Source organism: Ictidomys tridecemlineatus, chromosome 4, assembly GCF_052094955.1.
Source record: "Ictidomys tridecemlineatus isolate mIctTri1 chromosome 4, mIctTri1.hap1, whole genome shotgun sequence".
NCBI lineage: Eukaryota > Metazoa > Chordata > Mammalia > Rodentia > Sciuridae > Ictidomys > Ictidomys tridecemlineatus.
Genome location: NC_135480.1, coordinates 130,425,532 through 130,447,295, shown reverse-complemented (window position 1 = coordinate 130,447,295; position 21,764 = coordinate 130,425,532). Strand labels below are relative to the sequence as shown.

Here is a 21,764-nt window from a genome sequence, read left to right as displayed (position 1 = left end):
ATGACTGGTATAGTTGTGCTATTCCTAGGGTAGATATGCTACCTTGTCTGTGGTGTTACATTCTGCTACTTGCTCTCTATCCCTGAAGGTTCCTCTCAGCATCACTAAGATTGAGGAGCCCACATCCACAGTAATGCCTCACTTATAAAAGAGCAGCCACAAAAGCATTACACTATTGTCATGTATGTAAGAAATAAAAATAAATTTAAAAAATTAAAAAAAAAACAATTAAAGGATAGAGGTCTTCTCCCACTAACATATTTTTTTTAATGTTTAGGTGAAGGGCATGATTTATAAACTCATGGAACAATCTAAAGCCAGTAGGTGTACAAGTTGCATGAGATCAATCCAGGACACTGGATTCTCTCCAAAATCTGGAATCTCTTTTTCACATCATATCAGCAATGCTGTGGAAACTCATTATCATTAACTATAGATCACCACTGAATCCAAGTTTCTGTGAAGTTGATAGAGCCCACAGCTGCACAAGCTAACACATCAAACCCACTGTCCCTGGCAAATGCACCCCATTAATGAATTCAGCTCAATCTAGTGTTGTAATCTATCCTCTTTGATCTGAAATCCTTGGAATATGTTCCCACACCTTTTCTAATGCTGCTGGTGTCCATTAGTATATACATATCTCCTCCTGGAATGTGGTGTATGCTTGTCTCCCATAATCCAGTGATATTTAATCCTAGCAATAAAAGGTGCTTCTGGAATGTCTTGAGGAAGAAAACTCATTTTTCCCCAGTGAGGTTATCACAGATTTTATTTACCCTGGTACTGGGGACTGCACCCAGGGGTGCTTTACCACTGTACTACATCCGTGACACTTTATTTATTTACTTATTTATTTTTGATTTTGAGGATAGGGCCTCACAAAGTTGCTGAGGCAAGATTGGAACTTGCCATTCCCCTGCGTCAGCCTCCAAAGTAGCTGTTTTTATAGGTGGGCACCACCACAGCTGCCTTATCACAAGCTTTTCATGCAGAGGAAGGTGAGTTTCTTAGGAGACTGGAAAGCAGGTTATTTTCATTGGTAAGTGAAGCTCAGAATGACTTGGGCAGCCAAAATTAACAAGTTTTTTTTTTCCTGATCCCCACCACATATCCACATTCCAAGATTCAGAATATTATTATTTCCCAATAAATATTCTAATATTTAGATGAGAAACATAAAAAGTATCAACTTTTGTTATAATTCAGCAATATGAATAACTAAATTTCATGTTTGATTTAGCTCTGAAGCAATAAGAAACTAGAGAATTTTTAGGGCTAGCATGGAAGTTGTTTGGTTCTTACACTGATTTGAGCTGACTGTTAACAGACCCAAGATTTCTCTTTTATGCATATATTCAAGGACTCTCAAAAATATCCAACCCGTGTCCTATCCTTGCAGTTGTCATTAATTGTCAAATGGGCTCCCAAGGCACTTGCTACAGTGCACATGTCATCACTATCTACCACTGGTGATAATCTTGATTAATGAAGATGTCCCTACATGCCATGGACTCCTGGCATCCCATTTTCTATTATAAAGAGCTCAGCTCTGTGCTTATACCAAACAAAACAATCCCAGAATCACATCTTCACAAGTCTTTATCCTTAGTATATTTTCCATCTCCATGCCAATTCTATATCAATCAGGGTGGCCAAACAGAAATCACACAGCAATTTGAATTGGGAAAGTTTAGTATAAAGAATTATCTAGGGACATGTATGAAGACACAAATGGTGTGATTCTACATTGTGTTTCAACCAGAGAAATAAAAAAATTGTGCTCCATGTGTGTACTATGAATTGAAACGCATTCTGCTGTCATGTACAACAAATTAGAACAAATAAATAAATTAGTTAATTAATAAAAAGAATTATCATATATAACAGGGGAATAACTATAAAGGTCTAAAGAAAACTAAATAATATCCTAGGCTGAAAGAGACTACCCAAAGGAAGAATAAACTTGGAAGGTGAGGGTGCTTCTCTAAGTCTTGGATTCAGATCTTATTAGAGAGCACTTACATTGCAGTGAACTGGATGATGAAAAAATTAAGTCGAGTTTTTGGCCCCAGCTGACTCAAGTAAGAATTGCTCCTCCAGGGTGCAGATAAAAAAAAAAACTGGTAGGTAGTATATAAATGGAATTAGGGTGTCAGAGCTCTCTTTTCCCTGATGGTACAAGACCTGGGTACACAGTATCTGTGCCTTGAGAGCCATGAAATGTAGTACACTGGCATGGCTGAGGAATGGCTGATGTTGCAGCATAAGGAGCCTACTTGTTGGCTGGGTGGCCCAAAGTCTGGAGAATAGAGTCTACCTTGGAAGGTCTCAGTAAGGAGATTACTAAACCAGAGTTTCCAGCTCACCTAGGGCCTGCATGCCTTACGCACACAGTTGAGAAGAGCACTACTGATTGTCCTCATCAAACATGCTATTGTCATTCTTAGAGCAAGAATAAGAAAAAACACAAATGAAGCCCAGAAGAGGAAGAGTTCCTTTCTCTTTCACTTCCCTCCACTGCTGTCTACTGACATCATGCCCAATGCAGAGGAGAAATGCTTAAAGGGTAAATCTCCATTATTACAAAGCAGGCAACAAAGCAGGAATTTGGAATTGAGAAGCAATAAACTATTGAGTGGTCCAGCTATATTCTGTTGTTCTGAAAAGAAAAAAAAATAATCACAGTTGTTTAGTTCAAGGAAATGCTTGAAAGCCCAGAAAAGTTAGACTCAGAATCCTCCCAAACTTTCAAACTGAGCTATTTGAAAAACTCTGCTTGTGAAAATTCAGGAAGTGAAATACTCAGACAAATATTTTTCTTTATTTTTTTTAGAGAAAGCTGTCCACTGCTCAAAATGCATTTAATGGTCTCCTAATTCTTCTGTTGTGGTTTTGTGAAACCTGAAGAGTTTCTTTGTTTGTTTGTTTTGCTTTTGTATGACTGTGTAAATACACACATTTCTCACAGAGAAGCAAGAGTTTGTTACAGACAAGGAGTCCTTTGGTTACTGGCTTGTACTAGCAAGGCCTACTTAGCTGACCTCTATCACCTCAGGACACCTGAACCAATGCATCTCACTGCCTGTTGAGTTTGTGTTTGTAATAACATACATTGCATTTGCACAAAGCCATGGGAAAGAATTATATGACTAGCTGTTAAAAGTGATATTTTGGGGGATAAAAATAAAAAAGACAGTGGAATGAATCTAACACAAGTTTCCTATGTACATATATGAATACACCACAGTGAATCTCCACATCAGGTACCTCCACAAGACTGGGATCCTAATTAGAATAAGGCATACTTCATGTTTGCATAAATATGTCAAAATACATTCTACTGTCATGCATAACTAAAAAGAATGATTTTTTTTTTAAAAAAAGAAAGTGATATTTTGGGGAAGGCTTTTTCCTTTTGAAGTGTTTCCCTATTTTACTAATGGAAGAGATGATGTGTTGAGAGTTGCATAGATTGGGGCTGGTCCTGCTGAGGTCCAGGGATGGGGAAGAGGCTGAGGCTGAATAGATAACATCATACTTCTATTGTGTGTTCAAGGCATAATTCTTAAAGAATACCTCAGTGTCCACACTTGATTTTGATGACATACTTTCCAAACACTCCAAGTGACTAGAAATCTAAGAAGCCATATGTGAGAATTATTTTATCACATGTGTGAGACTTAATATCAACACATCAGTTATAAAGGCTACCACATACATCATGTTCTTTTCTCCTGACCACTTCCCAGGAATAGAAGTATTATCATTCCCATGTTAAAATGAGAAAAATGAGGTCCAGTAAGGTTAAATGAGTTTCCCAAGTTATTAAATGTAGAATCCAGTTGAAAAACCAGATTTACTTCCTTTGAGGCTAATATCTTTTTCTACAGTGTTACCTCTCAATAACAAATTTTGTTAAAATATTTAACATTAAATAAAGTATCTTTGAAGCCTACACAGAGAAATTTCATCAATTATCCAAGTCACTGGAACAAATAGAACCTCTGATGGTAGGAAAGTTTATTATTATTTAGGTAATTAATTGATTGCCTATTTTATTCAGTGTATTATAATTACCACATTTTTCTTCTTTTTTAGCCCATTGGAAAAAATTTAAGATTGGAAAAGAATTTAAGATTGGAAAAAATTTAAGTATGTAATGTATAAAAATACAATCTCTGTCACAATATTTATGACTTCTTTCATTCCGTGTAGTTTTCTAATTGTAGCAGGGTCAGCTTCAATTTACCATATGGAAACTTAATTGAAAACGAATGGATAATCCAGTCCACTAAAGGTCAGTTCTATAAGAAGAGAAAAATAGGTCAAGTTAATAATTTAGCATTATATAAGATTTACTGTCTTTCTTATTTGCTACACATTTATACCAGGCTTTCATGAGCACCAGTTTTGACTTTGAGAATGGCAAAAATCATGCTTTAAAAATGTTCTACTGAAGAACTATCTGCTTCTCTTCTAGGAAAATGTTAATTAAATTTAATGATATTATTAAGAATAAAATTAGTTAAACAGTACACTTTCCAGCATGATACCAACATATGGACAAAGGTGCTAATGAGAATTGGTGTTTGGGGGAACTTCCACTTTTACAGAATTGTATAATTATGGGTTAGAAAGAATACCAAAGTCTGAATTACGACATTTAAAGAAATGTTTTTCTAGCAATAGATACCTTTCAAATAAAAACTGGAGACCCAGTAAGTACCTTGAATGGCCACTCCATGCCCTCCCCTCATCCCTTCTAACAGTCCTTGGTGAGATTTTACACATTCCCAAGAATCCTCATGCTTCCAGAAACAGTTTAAAAATCAGTAGCTAGTCCAACCCCCTCTTCTTCCCACATCAAAACATGTACAGGGATGTCAAAGTCTGAAAATTGCAGTCTTTGTTTTGTTTTGTTTTTATCAGGCAGAAGGCAATACAAGCCTAAACTACAAGGTAAGACTCTATTGTTGAGTTCCTCTGTAAATACCAGGGGAGGGTAATGTTTAGGAGCACAATTTACTGTAGCCATTTCAAAAGTAATTAACTTTGAGAAGTAATTTCAGAATCACCTTCCCTGAAGAATGAAACATGGTGACTAGATGTCCATTTGTTCAGGACCAGAAAATAGTTTGGTGCTCCTCAGAACTTGCTTCCTCCCTGACCTTTCGTCATCTCACCTGCTATTTATGTAGCTGTAATTCAAAGTTCAAAGTAATCATTTACTATGAATTTTATTATTTTGATTGGGAGATAGACCAATCAGATTTATAACTCCTTTCAAAAATAAACTTTATTAAAGACTAAACTGCTGACAATAAGTTGCATCCACTTAAAGTACAAACTTTGATGAGTTTCAGCATTTACCATACAGAGCATTTCTGTTGCCTCCAGAAGATACCCTAGGCTCCTTTGTAATCTACACTTCCCTTTGTTCACACCCTGGTAATGCTTGGTCTGCTCTTCATCACTTTGCATGAGTTTGCTTTTTCTATTTTTTTAATATACTCTTAAGTCTTCTGTGTCTGGCTCTTTTTCCACCACATTGAGCTGTTAGTTTTGGTTAGGTAGTGTAACTATCATACTTGGTATATCCGTTAGATTGTTAATGGGCATTTAACTTCTTTATAGATTTGAGCCCTGGTTAATAAGGTTATCCGAATGCTGATATGTCATTAGTTGTCCTGACAAGTGTTTTATTACTCTTCTGTAAATATGCAGGAGTAGAATGGCTGGAATGAATGGCAGATGCATTCTTATCATTTTAAAACACTATTAAGTACTTTCCAAGGTGGTTTACCCTTTTACTCTCCTGTGAGTGACATATAAGCATGCCACATCCTTGTCACCACTTAGCATTGGTAGTCTTTTTAACTTTAACAAATTAAAAAGATAAGGATTGGTAATTTATTATGGTTTTATAATTATCATTTCCTCAATGATTAATGATCTGGAGCATCTTTTCATGCATTTGCTAGCCATTTCTACCTTTCCTTTTTTGAAGTGTCTCTTCAAATCTATGATTGGATTGGTTGCCTTCTTATTATTAAATTGTAAGAATTCTTTATAAATTTAGGATACAAATTTTTTTGTGTGTGACCACCTTCTTCCATTCAAAGTTCTCACCATCTATATTATGGAACCACCAGTGGTTGCTAAAACATGTTTTGTATACTTTGTGGTTGGCAAAATAAGAAGGAAAAGTTAATAATGAACTTTCCATAATTAAGTTTAAATCATACATTTTTCACTTAGTATAAATTATGACTGCCTTCTCAGGCCAGATTATAAACTGTGCACTTAATGGTTTGACTCTTCATGTCTGAAAAATAACAGGACTTTTCTTGACACTAATATACTTACCATTTTAATGTCTAATTTAACACACACACACACACTTGTGTACATGCACACATAAACACACACAATGCAACTAAGTTACTCCAAAACCATAATTCTTGTTAAATATTTGTCTTTCTATACAAATGGATTTTTCTCCAAACCTGTCTAACAATAGTCTTGCCATTAGCTAGCAAAACAGTCATCAACATTTATTAGGAAAACCAAATAGACTTAGCTATTTTTCAGGCTCAGATACTGAGCATCAAGTTTGAACCCAGAAGAGCTTTTACAACCAATTGATACAGTCCTGAAAATGGAGTTTTCCACTGGTAATGCAGAAAAACCCTTGAGAACAGAAGCAGGCGCTACAGTGATAAACATCTGACATTTTCATTTGCAAGTATTCATGTTTCATTTTAGATAATGTTCCCCCTATTTACTTCTTCAGCAGCAATGCATCAAATATCCTACAGTGTAATCCTTCTCTCAGCACTTATCAATGAACTATGAAATAGTATTAAATAGAATTAATTAGAAGTTTTAATGAATCATGTCTGTCCTCATTTATTATACAATGTAATTTTCAAGGAGTGATTAATTACGAGTTACAGATGAGTGAATGGTTAATGTAGTTTGTTAACCTTACTAAGGAGCGACTGTACACAGCAAGCTGTTTCTCCTCTGTTTATTAGCACGTGGTTATGTACCACCATCAGTTTAAGTGAATGGAAAGGTTTTAGTGACTTTGCAATTAATGTGCACTGTAAGCTAATAACTTACTCCCTTATTTTCTTCCCTGTACATCATGTGAAAATTGTTGGGATTCAGAGGTAGATTCAGAGGGATTCAGAGGTAGGCATTGTATTTTTGTGTTTTCGTATAGCTATTAGTTTTCAGATAATCACATCCACCTGAGCTGCATGATTATTTTAAGTATAACCCATTTAATACAAGGTGGCTTGTTGGAAATGAATCTCCCTGAATATTTCCTTGAAGAATATACCAATTTACCACATCATTACTGTCATTATCTAAAAAGTAGTATCTGGCTGCCCTTCATTTTCAATTTTCTTACTTATACCTTTCAGAAGCTGAATAATGCCCAAGCTGACAAAATCTAGTGGCTAAATATAAAGAAATCTTTCAGGCAGGAAGTTATTGAAACAGAAGTATGGGAATTTCATAGTATTTTCATCTTATAAAAGACACACAAAAGACCATGGATAGCATCCTTGAGGATGAGTCACTATGATAAAGCATCCTAATTTCCTATTCTCTCTTCAGTGGAGCCATTGCTGGGCTTCTATGGAGGTGGGATACCTTCACAGCATGCTTTCTCCAAAATCTCCATTTTCTGGCTGAAAAGTAGAGAGTGAGCAGCTGACTTTTTGGTACATAAAGCACATGCTAGGTTTTTCTGAAACGAGGAGAGTCCAATAGCCCTCTGGAGGTCCTGCTAAATGTAGTAAGAAAAATAACAATACTTATATTGTGTGACACTTAACAAATGTCATTAATTTTTAGAAATACCATCTTGTAAATTATTGGTAAAAATCTCATGAGTGTAAAAACTATGATAAAATATATCATCTTACACCAATGCAGTGAATTTATGGACAAGGAAAACATCAATTAACTCAACAAATATTTATTGAGCACGTCTATGGTATGAAAGCTTGTATTCTTCTCCAATTCATAAGTTAAAACCTAATCACCAAGATGATGGTATTAGAAGGTGGAGATGATACTTGGAAGATGATTAGGTCATGAAGGTAGAGGAAAGATTCATGCTCACAAAAGAGGCACATAGAATGAGCAAGTCCCTTCAACCATGAGAAAATAAATCAAGAAGGCATCATCTCTGAAATAAAGAATCTCACTTGATGTATCTACTAGTGTCTTGACCTTGGACTTCCCATTCTCCAGAACTGTGAGAAATACATTCTTTTTGTTTCTAATTCATACAGTCTAAGGTATTTTGTTATAGCAGCATGAATAGACTAAGACAAACCCCTCAAATGAGATGTTTACTAATTTTTCAGGGACAATAGTCTAAATAAGACAAAGGATTTTATTATGGATATTAGACACCAGTAAGAGAAACAATTAATTATTAATCAATTAATACAGAAAGAGACAAATAGACATTAATAAGAAAATAAAGGAAAGAGGCTAGAGAGAAACTAGGGATGCAGAAGCCTGGTTTAGACAAGATGGTTAGATTAAATTGTTCTTGAAGAGATGTCAGATCTGAACAAAAATAACTGATGAAAAAGAGTTAGTTACATGAAAAGAACATCTCAGGCAGAGAGAACAGAAAATTCAAAGGTCATGAGGCCTTCCATGTATTTGGAAAAGAGCAAGAGAATAGTGTATCTGGAGAGATGGATAGCAAGAAAGAAATGTAGTTGGAGAGATAGGGTCAAGACAATGTAGTTCCCTTGGAGTCCCTGGAAAAGATTTTAATTTAAACTCAAGAGATAAAGGATGCTGACTGGGCTTTTCTAATCCAATTCTGCTCAGAATTTTAGGACATGAGAGGGGAAGCTAATGTGCTAGAACATCAGGTAGCATTTTAGTTTCCATTTCTCATTATAAGAAAGAAAGGCGAAAAAACATGTTTCCCCTAGAGTCTAGAATTTGAAGATATTAATGTAAAAGTACACTGGTAATGTCCTATCTTCATTAGGGCACTCAACTTTTGGAACAGCAATGCTCTTTGAAGTCAAGAGCTATGACTATGTGCTTTTTGTACTGCACACAAATCAATGTCTTCCTTTTCTAATCAGTGCTTTCTGAAATGAACTGGATGGCCTGACATCTACTGTTCTGTCCAGCCCAATTCTGCAGAATCCTGATAGGAGATGTCATGGCATTAGAATTTGCAACAGAAGAGGAGGCAGAAAGTAACCATCACCTAGCACTTGGTTTCAGAATGTATGTGCTATTGATCCCGGCATCCAATTTTTTTTCTGTAGTGAGGTCTGTTGTTCCCTGAAGCAAATGTATAATAATTCACTTACTTTATAGTGCAATTTCTTTGTTTAAATGTATATTTTCTTACCTACTTCTGCAAGTATAACTTGTAATCACCAATGTTAATTCTCTAAGGATTACTAAGGAAAATCCATTCCTACTTTTATTCTGCCCGTTTCCTAGAAGAGATGAAATCAGATAGGGGAGAAATATCATTTTTTGTTACAGGCATAGAATTTTACTCAGGAATATGAATACCATATGTTCCTTAGAGCCTTTTTGTTAAGGAATAATTTAATGATTCATTTCAAAGTGCATGCCTTTATAATCACAAAAGCAAATTTGTTCTACAATGCTGCATGAAGTGATGGTGTAATCTCAAATACTAATGAGTCTTTGCTGATTTCACCATGGCCCAATTTGACAGGAAGGTGGGAGTCCCAGGAAATGAGTCAATGCAAATTCAGAAGCATGAGAGGTGACGGTAATTTAGTGTTCATATGAATTGACAGGTTAAAAAAATCTGTAAATCCTCATTATACATATAATTTCTAAACTCATAGACTGAGAGAAGAAAAGGAGAATGCCTTATAATATGTTGGAATTGGGAAAAATTTAAAAAGATCTTGGAATTGGGATACATTTTACTGCTTTTCAATTATTATAATATTTCAAATTATACTGTACAATATGGTAGCCACTAGTTATATATGGCTGTTAAGCATTTGATTTTGGCTAATGTGATGTAGAAGCTGAATTTTAATTATATTTAATTTTAATTCATTTGAATCTAAAAACTCAGGTTTGGTTTTATTATTATAAAACATAGGTATGTTTGAAATAACTTGCTTTTGTGAATTTGTTTTTACCTAGTTAACAAACAAATTCATGGAAGACTTAATCTCTCCCCAGATTCTAGGTAGAGAGACTGATAAACAATTAAATACAAATTAAGCACGATTTATGAACACAGGCTATGAAACATGGCTCTGATGTTGAGGAATCAAAGACACTAAAAGGAAATAAAGATCTTTCAAAATTCATAAGATATTACACAAATTTTAAACCATAAACTGCATTACATAAACCATATAAGAAGTTTCTATTTAGAAGTTAGAATGGAAGTTTGAGGAGAAAATTCATTGGACAATTCATAGTTTATTTTTTTAATTGATTTAGTTTTTTAGAGCAGATTTAGTTTCAAAGCAAAGTTGAATTAAGTACAGAGTTCATTCCCTGCCCCAATATTTGCCCAGTCTCCCCCAACTATCAACACCCCCTCCAGTAGAATGATACTTTTGTTATAATCAATTAACTAACATTGACTCCTCATTATTACCCAAAGTTCACAGTGTTTTATAGGGTCCAGCTAGGCTATGTGCATTCCCTGGGTTTTGACAAATGTATAAGGACACATTCCTTATTTAAATGAAAAAAAAATGATTGAGATGGATTAACTGAAGAAAGTTTATTTAAGCAAGTAAAATATTCACAAACTAGGCAGCAATCTGCCTAAGGAGTTGGTTCAGAATGCCTCACTCTACCAAATGTGCAGGTTATATTTAAAGTCAGAGAAAAGGAGGTCACACAGAAACAATGTAATTGACCACAGTTTACAACTGTCTTATGTAGTCATGTTTTGGTAGTTGGTGACTGAAGGTTTAGCTACTATGATTGTCTGAGACTCTATTTCTTTGTTCTAGCATATACTCATGAGTTAGGTTATAAGTCATTTACACATCAAGCCAAGGTGCATTTCACTACAAATGGATGTCACATTGGACCAATCTTTATCATCCAATCACAGAGCCAGACTTAGGCCAAATTTAAGCAAATTCAACAATAATATCATATTTCTATATATGGAGTAGTTTCATTGCCTTCCAAATTCTCAGCTCTGCCTATTCATTCTTCCTTTTCCTTTAGTTTCTGATCTTTTCACTTTCTTTTTATGAATCTATTTTTTTTTTGAAGAGAGAGAGAGAGAGAGAGAGAGAGAGAGAGAGAGAGAGAGAGAGAGAGAGAGAGAATTTTAAAATATTTATTTCTTAGTTTTCATCGGACACAACATCTTTGTATGTGGTGTTGAGGATTGAACCCGGGCTGCACGCATGCCAGGTAGGCATGTTACCGCTTGAGCCACATCCTCAGCCCGTGAATCTATTTTTTAACACAAATTCTCTATAGAGCTAATATAGATGAAGTATTCTTAATGAAAATTTAGCATTTATTTTGGGATGTGTTATAAGTATAAAATATAAATCATATTTTGAAGATAATATAAAAATTTGAAAGTTTCAATAATTTTTCATATTGATTATGTATCAAAATGGTAACTATCTGAGGCATATTGAATAAAATAAAATGTTCCCTTAAAATTGATTTTATTTGTGTATTTTATTTTTAATGTAGTTACAAAATTTTTAATTATGTACAGGGTTTATCTTATTAGACAGTGTTAACTGAATTCCAGAAGTATCGTTAATTCAGAGATCAAGCATTTCCCAGACATTATGAGTGAACTGCCTTACATTCTTTTTGATTATATTAATAGTAGATTAAAATTTAAGAAGTTTGCCTGAATAAATACAATTTATTGTTGACTAAGATTAAATCACCCTAGGTTGTTTTGTGTCTCCAGTGAGGTGATATAGGAAATTTTAACATTTCAATCATTAAAGATTCACCATGAGTTTCTGTTTTTACTGATATCCATGGGCCTTATAATCACACGACCCCGTTTTACCCATGAATACCACCCTTTATAGTGTCCTCAGCTCTTTGATATATATCTTCTTCCTTTTAGGCCCTTGATCTAATAACAGATGCTAGATTTTCCCCAAGAAATGAAAGTAGGCAGCTATGAACTAGTTTATTTTTATCCTGAACTGACAGTTTTCCTCTTCTTTCTACATTGTCATACATTAAATATGAAATCAGAATGCAGGTGGGAGGAGGAGACACCACAAAGGGGTTTTAGAGAAAGAATAAGTGGAAGGTTACACACCTATACACTCTCTCTTCCTCAGCTCTTAGATCCCCTGATTCTTAAGGGGGAAAAGCACTTAAATATGCTATATTGGTACTCACTCTCAATCCACAATTTCTCCTCTCTCTGTGCTTCTACAATAGGATGGAGGTTGGTGGAGGAAGAAGGAGAATAGAGTCCTTAAAAGTGTTCTTATTTTTACTCACTCTGTTCTTGAATCCTGCACATATGTGCAGAAGGACATGAAGAAGCTTTGCCTGAATTTGTTTGGTTTCAGCACACATTCTTAGGCCAGCTTTATTTGATCCTCCAAATTGGGCAATTTTCAGTAAAATGTAGACTAATATACAACAAAACAGAAAAACTATTTTTAATAGGCACAGAAGTTTGATGATGATATGCTATGATATGCCCCCCCCACAGTATTTACAGGGATGGAGAGTGATATCTGAAAAATAGAGACATCTATTTAACTTTAATATCTATTACTCTCCTTTCCAAAGTGAATAGAAAGATGGCACAGCTTTCTTTAACCTGCAAGTTTTATTTTTAAGAAACTAAATGATTGCACAATTGTGATGAGCACTTAATGAATAAACTAAATGTAGTTCTGATTTTAAAGTTCAACCAAGCCGAGGAGTGACTTTCTGTTCACCCAGTGCACCATGTTGGATCTCCTTCCATGATGGTTCATTCTGTTTGGAATTGTCTTCTCACCCCATGCCTACAAATGCTCACCAAGCTCCTCTTTATCTTTCCAGTCTCGATTTAACTGGACTAAGGAGGCAGAGTACAGTGTAGTATAAAGTCAAAATTAAAATAATGATTTGAATACTCTTTTCTTAAAACTAGTAAAGCAGTAAGAAGCTAGGAGAAAGTGACAAAGGTTGAATCATCTATAAATATTCTGAACTCCAAAGTAGCCTGAAGGCACCTCTTTACTACACTTGCAAGTTACTCTGCAAACCTCTTCATAGACCTAACACAATTACAGTTATTTGTTTGCTACCTGTCTCAGTGGCTCAGCTTAGAACCAAAATAAGCTCTTGTGGGAAAATACTAGTCTGAACTTTATTCCCAATGCCTAGCACAGTTCCTGGAATATAGTAGGTACTAAATAAAGATTTATTGAGCAAATTAACAAATAAATGCAAGAATAAGGAGGTTACATGTCATGCTCATCACTAATGCTTTACTAGAAGAAAGGACATTTTGGGAAATAGACCACAAGTGCATCTATAAGGAATGATAAAAATCAATGAGAAAGGTATCTCATTTACTTTTCAATATAAAGTGCTTCAATGTCAAAAGTCTATTCTTTAACCAACTGCTGAGATATGTTATTGTAAATGAGCTCAATCACAATCTATATAGCAAGAAGTCATCTGAGTATATGTGTATATGCTTATGATATACTATTAACATAAAAATGAAACAAATTGATTAAAATCAATTGACTGTGGTGAGTGGATCTTAGGTTGATTTAAATGTCTTTTGGTTCATTTGTAAGTTCTTCCGTATTATTATTTCTAAATCATGTTTGCATTTCCTTGACCAAAAAACAACTCTTTTCTTATCTGTTGTTAATGAATCAGTTCCAGTAGTCAGTCTCTCCTTTCCCATTTATCATTGTCTGCTTTATAATAATGTAATCTTTTATAATACTAAATATATTTTCCAAAATAAATTACAAGGTTCTTGATACCATATCCATGTCATACATATCTTTTATAATCCTCATAAGGTACATTGCAAACTGTCCTATATATCAATATCTGTTGACAGATTGAAGATTATGACTTTACATCAAATGTATCAAATTTCTAATTTAATTTTCATTTATCTTTCACATTCCCTATAGAGTCCATTATTATAAACATCTTCAGAGCTTTGGGTATTTCCATATCAATTTTCTAATTAAGTGAATATCATAAGAACATATTATGAAGATACAGGACTTAATATATGTGGGAACAGCTTAAGTATGTTGGTGTTCCCAGCCAAAGACATGATAACAATTCTAAGAATACAGCCAAGGAACCTATAATCCAATGCCAACAGAAATAATAATAACAATAATAATAACATCATAGAACTTTTGCATATAGCTCAATAATTATCCATAAAATAGTCCACTGTATTATACTGAAAAGTCAAAATTAAAATGATTGGGCAATTAAGATAAGAATTCAAGATGGTAAACTAAAAGTACCCATTATTTGTATGTTTCTCCAATAGACAGAACCAAAAAATATATGTGTAGATACTTTTCAGGTGGGTGGCAACAGAGGAGTGCTGGGATTCCACAGGAGAAAGAGACCTGGAGAAATGCACAGATTTTGGTAAATAGAGTAGTGGGAGCAACAGAGCACTCCAGCACTGATTGTATGGCAGCACACAAGGGGATTGGTAATTCCCCTTGTCAGGGAACAGATGAAAGAAGGAGAGTTCCAGTGAGCTCCATTAGTGCAGAAATCAGTACCTTCCAGACATAACATCTAAACAGATCAAAGATCTCAAAACAGCATAGGGAGTTGATTCTAGAGAAATTATTTGTATTTCCCAGCATATTCTCATGGAGCTATAACCATAAGCCATTTTGAGAAGGGTCTTATTGTCTGAGCTTACTGGTCTGTGGATCAGAGGTCCCTGAATTCCTCTATCTCTGGGACCCTGGATCCAGTGGCAATTACATTTCACCAGCTCATTGGGTATCACCCTTATGAGACAGTTCAGCCTGAAGAAGCAACTCTGGCACAAACTCACAAACTGACACAAACCTGCACTCCTTCTTTCCAGTGTGCAAATTCTGCTTTAGGGGACCTCATTGGAACTCCCCCTCTTTCACCTATTCCCTGATAAGTAGAATTATTCATCCCCTTGTGTGCTGCCATGCAGTGGGAAGCTGGAATCTAATACTGTGGAGAGAGAAGACTCTTCCCTTTAATATTGGTGGTTTAAGAAATTTCTTAACAGAGTGACGTCTGAAGGGGAGTGAAAATTCACATGTGAATTTTGGGTGGTAGATTACATGGGACCCACCACCATTCTTCCCAACACAGATCTTTGCATCTCCATCAGATCTTGACACCCACTGGGGTAACTGGGGACATGGAACCACACAAATATTTGCCCTGAAATCAAGGTGTGCAGCACAGAAAGCTCTAGAGAGAATCTTTGCTTAGTGAGCTCCACATTCCTTGTTAGCCCATTAACATGCTAAAACACCAGCATTTGCCCTGCCCTTGAAGTGTGTAGCCCAAAAAGCTATGGAGAAAATCTTTACCTTGTAAGTTCTGCAATATTCACTCCCTCCTTTCAGCATGCAAAGCAGTCCAGAGGAATTGGTATCAGACACACATCATTCCTGCTAGTCACATGGTGAGAACAACAATGGAAATAACAATGGAAAGAAGTGGGGGAAAAGTGGGGGATGAATAACTCCAATTTGTCCACTGGACACATAAAAAGACACAAGAGAAGATTTTGATTGGCATAGAGTGCAGTCATCTACACTCATCTCCTCCCTAACCCTGACAGAAGGAAGTTTTATGGCTTTTTTTTCCTCTTTCTTTTCGTTTTTTGCTTTCTTTTCCCTTTATTTTTAAAATTCATCTCTAGCTTTTTTTCTTTCTCAAGTTTCAATATTAATTTTTTATCTTTTCATTTTATTCTATACCCACCCTTTTCTGTTATTGTTGCTGCTATTGTTTCATCCACTCTCACCCTTTTCTCTCTCCAGGATTAAGTCCAGGACTTTGTACACATCGATGGGTGCTCTGCCACTGAGATACACTCCCAGCCCAGCTGAGAGGAATTGTTCCTAGCTCCAGCCATGACCTAATCCTGCTCTCAAACCTTGATGGATATATCAATAGGGAGACAATAGGGAGAATAAAAGCCCCTGCCAATGACCTGTCTCCAAGTATGCACAGCTGGGAGCATCTGACATCCTGCTCATAAATAGTCACCCCACACTAATAACAGAGGAAAATAACACAACTGCTGTAAACATTGCTCCTATGAGGGTCCTCAGCTGTGGTCGATCGTATATCCTGTTAGATTGCTGACAAGACTGCATGTAAGTGCCGCAGAGAAGAATCTCTAATCCTAGTCTCCATCTCTCCACATGAAATACTAGGAATTTCAATAGTGCTTAAACAGAGAGAAAAAGTTCCAGGCCCCTCACTATGAGCCAGCATCATACCGGCTCTGTTACTGTTTTCAAGTAACAGAGTCAATATCAACAGTTCCCATAGAAACCCATACCACTTCATAGGGATTTCCACTCTCAATGTAGGAGGGCATACCCCACATACTCTGCTCTCTATGCTGCATCTGCCTGAATTACCAGAGGGATTTCACTCTTGCAAAACCTATAGAGAAAGTGAGTCCCTCAAGCTGATACAGTATACATTGTGTCAAAACGCACATAATCATAGCCAAAGAAGCCACAGATAGCTTACACTGAGAAGTTCAATTGGAATAAAAATCAGTACCACACAACAAACACCCCAAGGCTCAGCATCAGGAAAAGGCCACCCACTAAGAAGGCCCTCACTTATAAAAGTTGGAGAGATATCCATTCCAACAGATGCACAAATCTCAACATAGAAACACAGGAAATGTAAAAACACAAAGCAATATGACACTTCTTAAAGTTCCTAATTCTATGATAATAGATTCCAAACATATTGAAGTGTGTGAAATGCTGGATAAAGAATTCAAAAGAATGGTTTTTAAAATGCTCAATGAATTCCAAAAGAACAGATAAACAGTTCAATGAATTAAAGAGGTCAATGCAGGATATGAGTCACAAATTTAGTAAAAAGATAATATGAAAAGAGCCATAAATCTTGAAATAAAAATCTCAGTAAGACAAAAATTAAAAAAAAAAACCTCTGTTGAAATTCCCATCAACAGACTAGATAAAGTGGAAGAAAAAAATAGCAGAACTTAGAAACAAGGATAATGGAACAATACATCCAGATAGCTATGAAAAAATAAGAAAACATGAAAAGTACTTGTAAAGTATCTGTGACACCCTTAAAAGATCAAATGCAGACATAATGGGCAAACCCAAGGGAGAAGAGCTGCAGGCTGAATGTATTGAAAACCTAGTCAATTAAATGATAGCAGAGATTTTTCCCAAATCTGGGGAAAGACATGGACATCCAGAAAAGGGCCTTTCCACAACACAGTAAACTGTTCAATACAGGACAAAGAAAGAATATTAAAATATTCAAGAAAGAAGCACTAAGTCACTTTAAAAAGAAACTACATTAGAGTGACAAAAGACTTCTCAAAAGAAACTCTAAAGGTCAGGAGTGTATGGAATGATGCATTTCACATCTTAAAGAAAAAATAACTACCATGATTACTACACATAGCAAGGTTATCATTCAGAATCTAACAAAAATTAAAGACCTTCCAAGATAAGCGTAAACTAGGGGAATTTATGACCACTAGATCCTTACCATTGATGCTTAAGAGGAACTTACACCCAGAATAGAAAATACTATAAATACAATCATAAGATCATGTGAAAGATTAAACTCATGTGAAGGGTAGACATGCAAATGAGAAATCTGAATCAAGCATTGTCAATACAGAAAACAACCAAACTTTTAAGATGAATAAGAGAGGAAGAAATGAACATAGAATATTTAAAACATCCAAAAGAAAAACAATAAAATAATGGAAATATTGATCTACTTTTCCATAATAACTCTGAATGTAAATATTCTTAATTTTCTGATTAAAAGATATAGACTGGCTGAATGATATAGAAAGCAAGTTCTGACAATATGTTACATACAAGAAACTTACCATATATTCCAGCAAATGAAATCTAAATGCAAGCAAGACTATTTATATTCATCAAAATAGACTTTAGGATAAATAAGATCAGTTAGAGGAAACTAGAAATATTTCTATATTTTAAGATGGGAATGCATCAAAATATAATTATCATAAATATACATACACCAAATGTCAGAGCACTCAATTTTAAAAAAGAAACACTATTAGATATAAAGTTATAAACACCAATAATAGTAGGTGACTTTGGCACCCTACTCTCACCAATAGATCACCCAGCAACAACAACAATAAAAAATCAGAGTTAAATTACATAAACAATAGACTGAACAGGCATTTACAGAATATTCCATTCAACAGCTATAGAATATGCATTATTTTTATCAGCAAATGGAACATTTTCCAAAATAAACCACTTATTAGTTTCAAATTTTTAAATAAAATAATTGCTTTACTTTCTCTGATTGTAATGCAATGAAACCGGAAATCAACCACAAGAGAAACTACATTAAATTATATAAACACATGGAGATTGAATAACACACTATTGAGTACATAGTCATTGAAGAAAACAGATGGGAAATTAAAAGATTTTTTTAAGTCAAATGAAAATATACCAAAAGTTGTGAGATACAGCGAAGGCTGTAGTAAGAAGGAATTTTATAACAAAGAGTGTTATGTCAAAGAAAAAGATAATGAAATTGCCAAACCTTTAGATAAACCAAAAAAAGAGAGAGAGAAGATCCAAATAAATAGAATTAAAGGTTAAAAATATTAGACATTACAACAGACACCTTTTAAGTTCAAATGATTATTAGAGAATATTTTGAAAAACTACTTGACAATAATTTGGAAAATCTAGAATAAATGGACAAATTTCTGGACACATACAACCTTCCAAAATTGAATCAAGAGAATCTTAAAAATAAAACACTAAATAGACCAAAAACAAGTAATAAAATTGAAGCAGTAATGAAATGCCTTCCAATAAAGAAGAGCCCAGGTCTGGATGGATTCACTACTCAATTTTATAAGATTTTTAATGAAGAACTAACAGTGCTCCTCAAACTATTTCACAAAACAGAAAAAGAAAGAATCCTTCCAAAATCATTCTATGAAACCAGTATTATTCCAACATCAAATCTGATAAAAATACAATAGAAAAAGAAATAAAACTATTGATCAATATCCCTGGTGAACGTACATGCAGGAGTTCTCTTTAAAAATTAAAAACCACATTAAAAGAGAAAATCATAGAGCCAAGATGGCGGCATGGCCCACTGTGTAATGTGGGGGGGGCGGGACGGGGGCGTGGCCTGATGACCCCGCCCCATGCTGCTGCCAGTCTGCACGGATTGGCTGCTGTGGTGGCGGAGCCCGGAACCTGGCGGCAGTAGCTTTGGGCACTAGCAAGAGGCCGCCTAGCGGGCCAAAGAGGTGCGCTGTTGTGGGTTCTGGGCTAGTGGACACTTACACGCCACAGGCTTGTCCCATATGCTTCCCAGACCTAAGGCTAGGGCTGTGGAGGAGGCCTAGAGGGACTTGTGCTGCTTAACAAAGGTCAGAGCAGAGATTGGTTTATATCATACCAGTCACCGATGTCAACCATGAGTGGACATGCAAGCACCGCTACAGTGACTTCCATGACCTGCATGAAAAGCTTGTTGCAGAGAGAAAGAATGATAAAAATCTACTTCCTCCCAAAAAGATAATTGGGAAAAATTCCAGAAGCTTGGTGCAAAAAAAGGGAGAAGGATATGGAGGTGTACCTCCAGACTGCTGGCTACCTTCCCTGGCATAGCCCCTAGAGTGCTGGCCCACTTCTTACATTTTAACTTCTATGAAATAAATGGAATTACCGCAGCACTGCTGAAGATCTGTTTGAAAAAGGACAACGGATCCTGGGGTCTGGTGAGGTCTTTGTCATCAGGCCCCTGCAGCTCTATGCAGTCACCGAGCAGCTGCAGCAAGGAAAGCCCACGTGTGCCAGTGAGATGCCAAGACTAACCTTGGCACATTCTGGACTTCACCTGTCACCTTCAATATCTTAAGGTTTCTGGCAGAGAAGGACCTTTTGGGAACAGCAACATTTGGGAACAACTCCTGCCATTTGACCTGTCCATATTCAAGTCTCTTCACCAGGTGGAGATAAGTCACTGTGATACAAAGCACATCCAAGAACTGGTTGCCTCAAAGCCCACCTTAGCCACAATGAGTGTCCGCTTCTCAGCAACCTCAGTGAAGGAAGTCCTCGTTCCTGAAGCCTCAGAATTTGATGAGTGGGAGCCAGAAGGCACAACACTTGAAGGCCCTGTGACTGCCGTCATCTCCACAAGGCAGGCATTGACCACTCTCGACCTGAACCCCAACAGCATCTCTGAGATCAGGAGTCTGTGAAACTGACCCCAAAGACTAAGTTCTTGGACCTGAGTCACAATGGATTGCTGGTCGTGGACAACCTGCAGCACCTGTACAACCTTGTGCACCTTGACCTGTCCTACAACAAGTTGTCCTCCTTGGAAGGCGTTCATACCAAGCTGGGGGAATATCAAGACCCTGAACCTGGCAGGCAACCTCCTGGAGAGTCTGAGTGGCCTGTACAAGCTGTACTCCCTGGTCAACCTGGACATCAGTGACAACAGGATTGAGCAGATGGAAGAGGTCAGGAACATAGGCAGCCTCCCATATCTGGAGCATGTGGCCCTGCTGAAAAGTCCTCTGAGCATCATCTCTAACTACCAGACCAAGTTGCTCCATCAGTTTGGAGAGTAGGCTTCTGAGATCTGTCTGGATGACACGGCAACCACAGGGAAGGAGCTAGACACTGTGGAAATACTAAAAGGAATTCAGAAAGCCAAGGATGTCAAGTCCAAATTAAGCAACCCAGAGAAGAAGGTTAGTGAGGATTCTTGGCTACCCCCTGTGTTGGACCCAGTGGCTCTCCTCCCACCATGGCTCCCACCTCTGCCTCCTTGCTGCAGCCTATCCTCTCCAACCAAGGCATCTTCGGAGATGAGTGAGTGAAGCAGGTCCCATGAGCATGTCTACTGGCCCAGCCCCAACAGAAGAGGAACAGGTGTGCCATCCCAAGTGGAGCTGAGGCTTGGGGACACGCAGGAAAGAATGCCACCCACCCATGCTCCTGGAGACGCAGAACTTGATGTGAGGCCTTGGGAAACCAGTTTGACCCTATTTCTAGAGCCAGAAACACATTTCCACCCTTTGACCTGGTGACCCCGCTGGAGGGAATCTTCTCTTAGAGAGAGATCAGATGCTGGGGAGGGTTGTGAAGTGCTCCCTGCTGGCGATACAAGGGCTGTGACATGCACACCAAAGAGGGGCAGGGATAGGCATCTGTGCCACAGAACCCTTTGCAGCAGTTCCACCAGGGAGAGAAGATTGGCAGAAAGAAGGGAGACACTAACATTAAAGCAAAAGCCCGACACAGAGCAGCACACTGAGGTTACCACCATGCCTTGCAGAAGAGAATTGGTAAAAATGGAGCGGTGGGGCTAGGTGCCAGAGCATTTGCCTGTTTGCTTTGGTCAATCTCTTGACTGAAAGTTTTTGGTTGTTTTTTTTTTTTTTATGTAAAAAGGAAGGAGGGTATGGATCCCTGTGAGGAAGCTTC

At 36.6% G+C, this 21,764-nt stretch overlaps 1 pseudogene; it reads left to right on the top strand.

Annotated features, from left to right (window-relative positions):
* The window catches only part of LOC101975064 (nischarin-like), a 54,421-nt pseudogene extending 33,268 nt beyond the window's left edge, over positions 1–21,153 (top strand).
* The last annotated feature ends 611 nt before the right edge of the window (positions 21,154–21,764 follow it).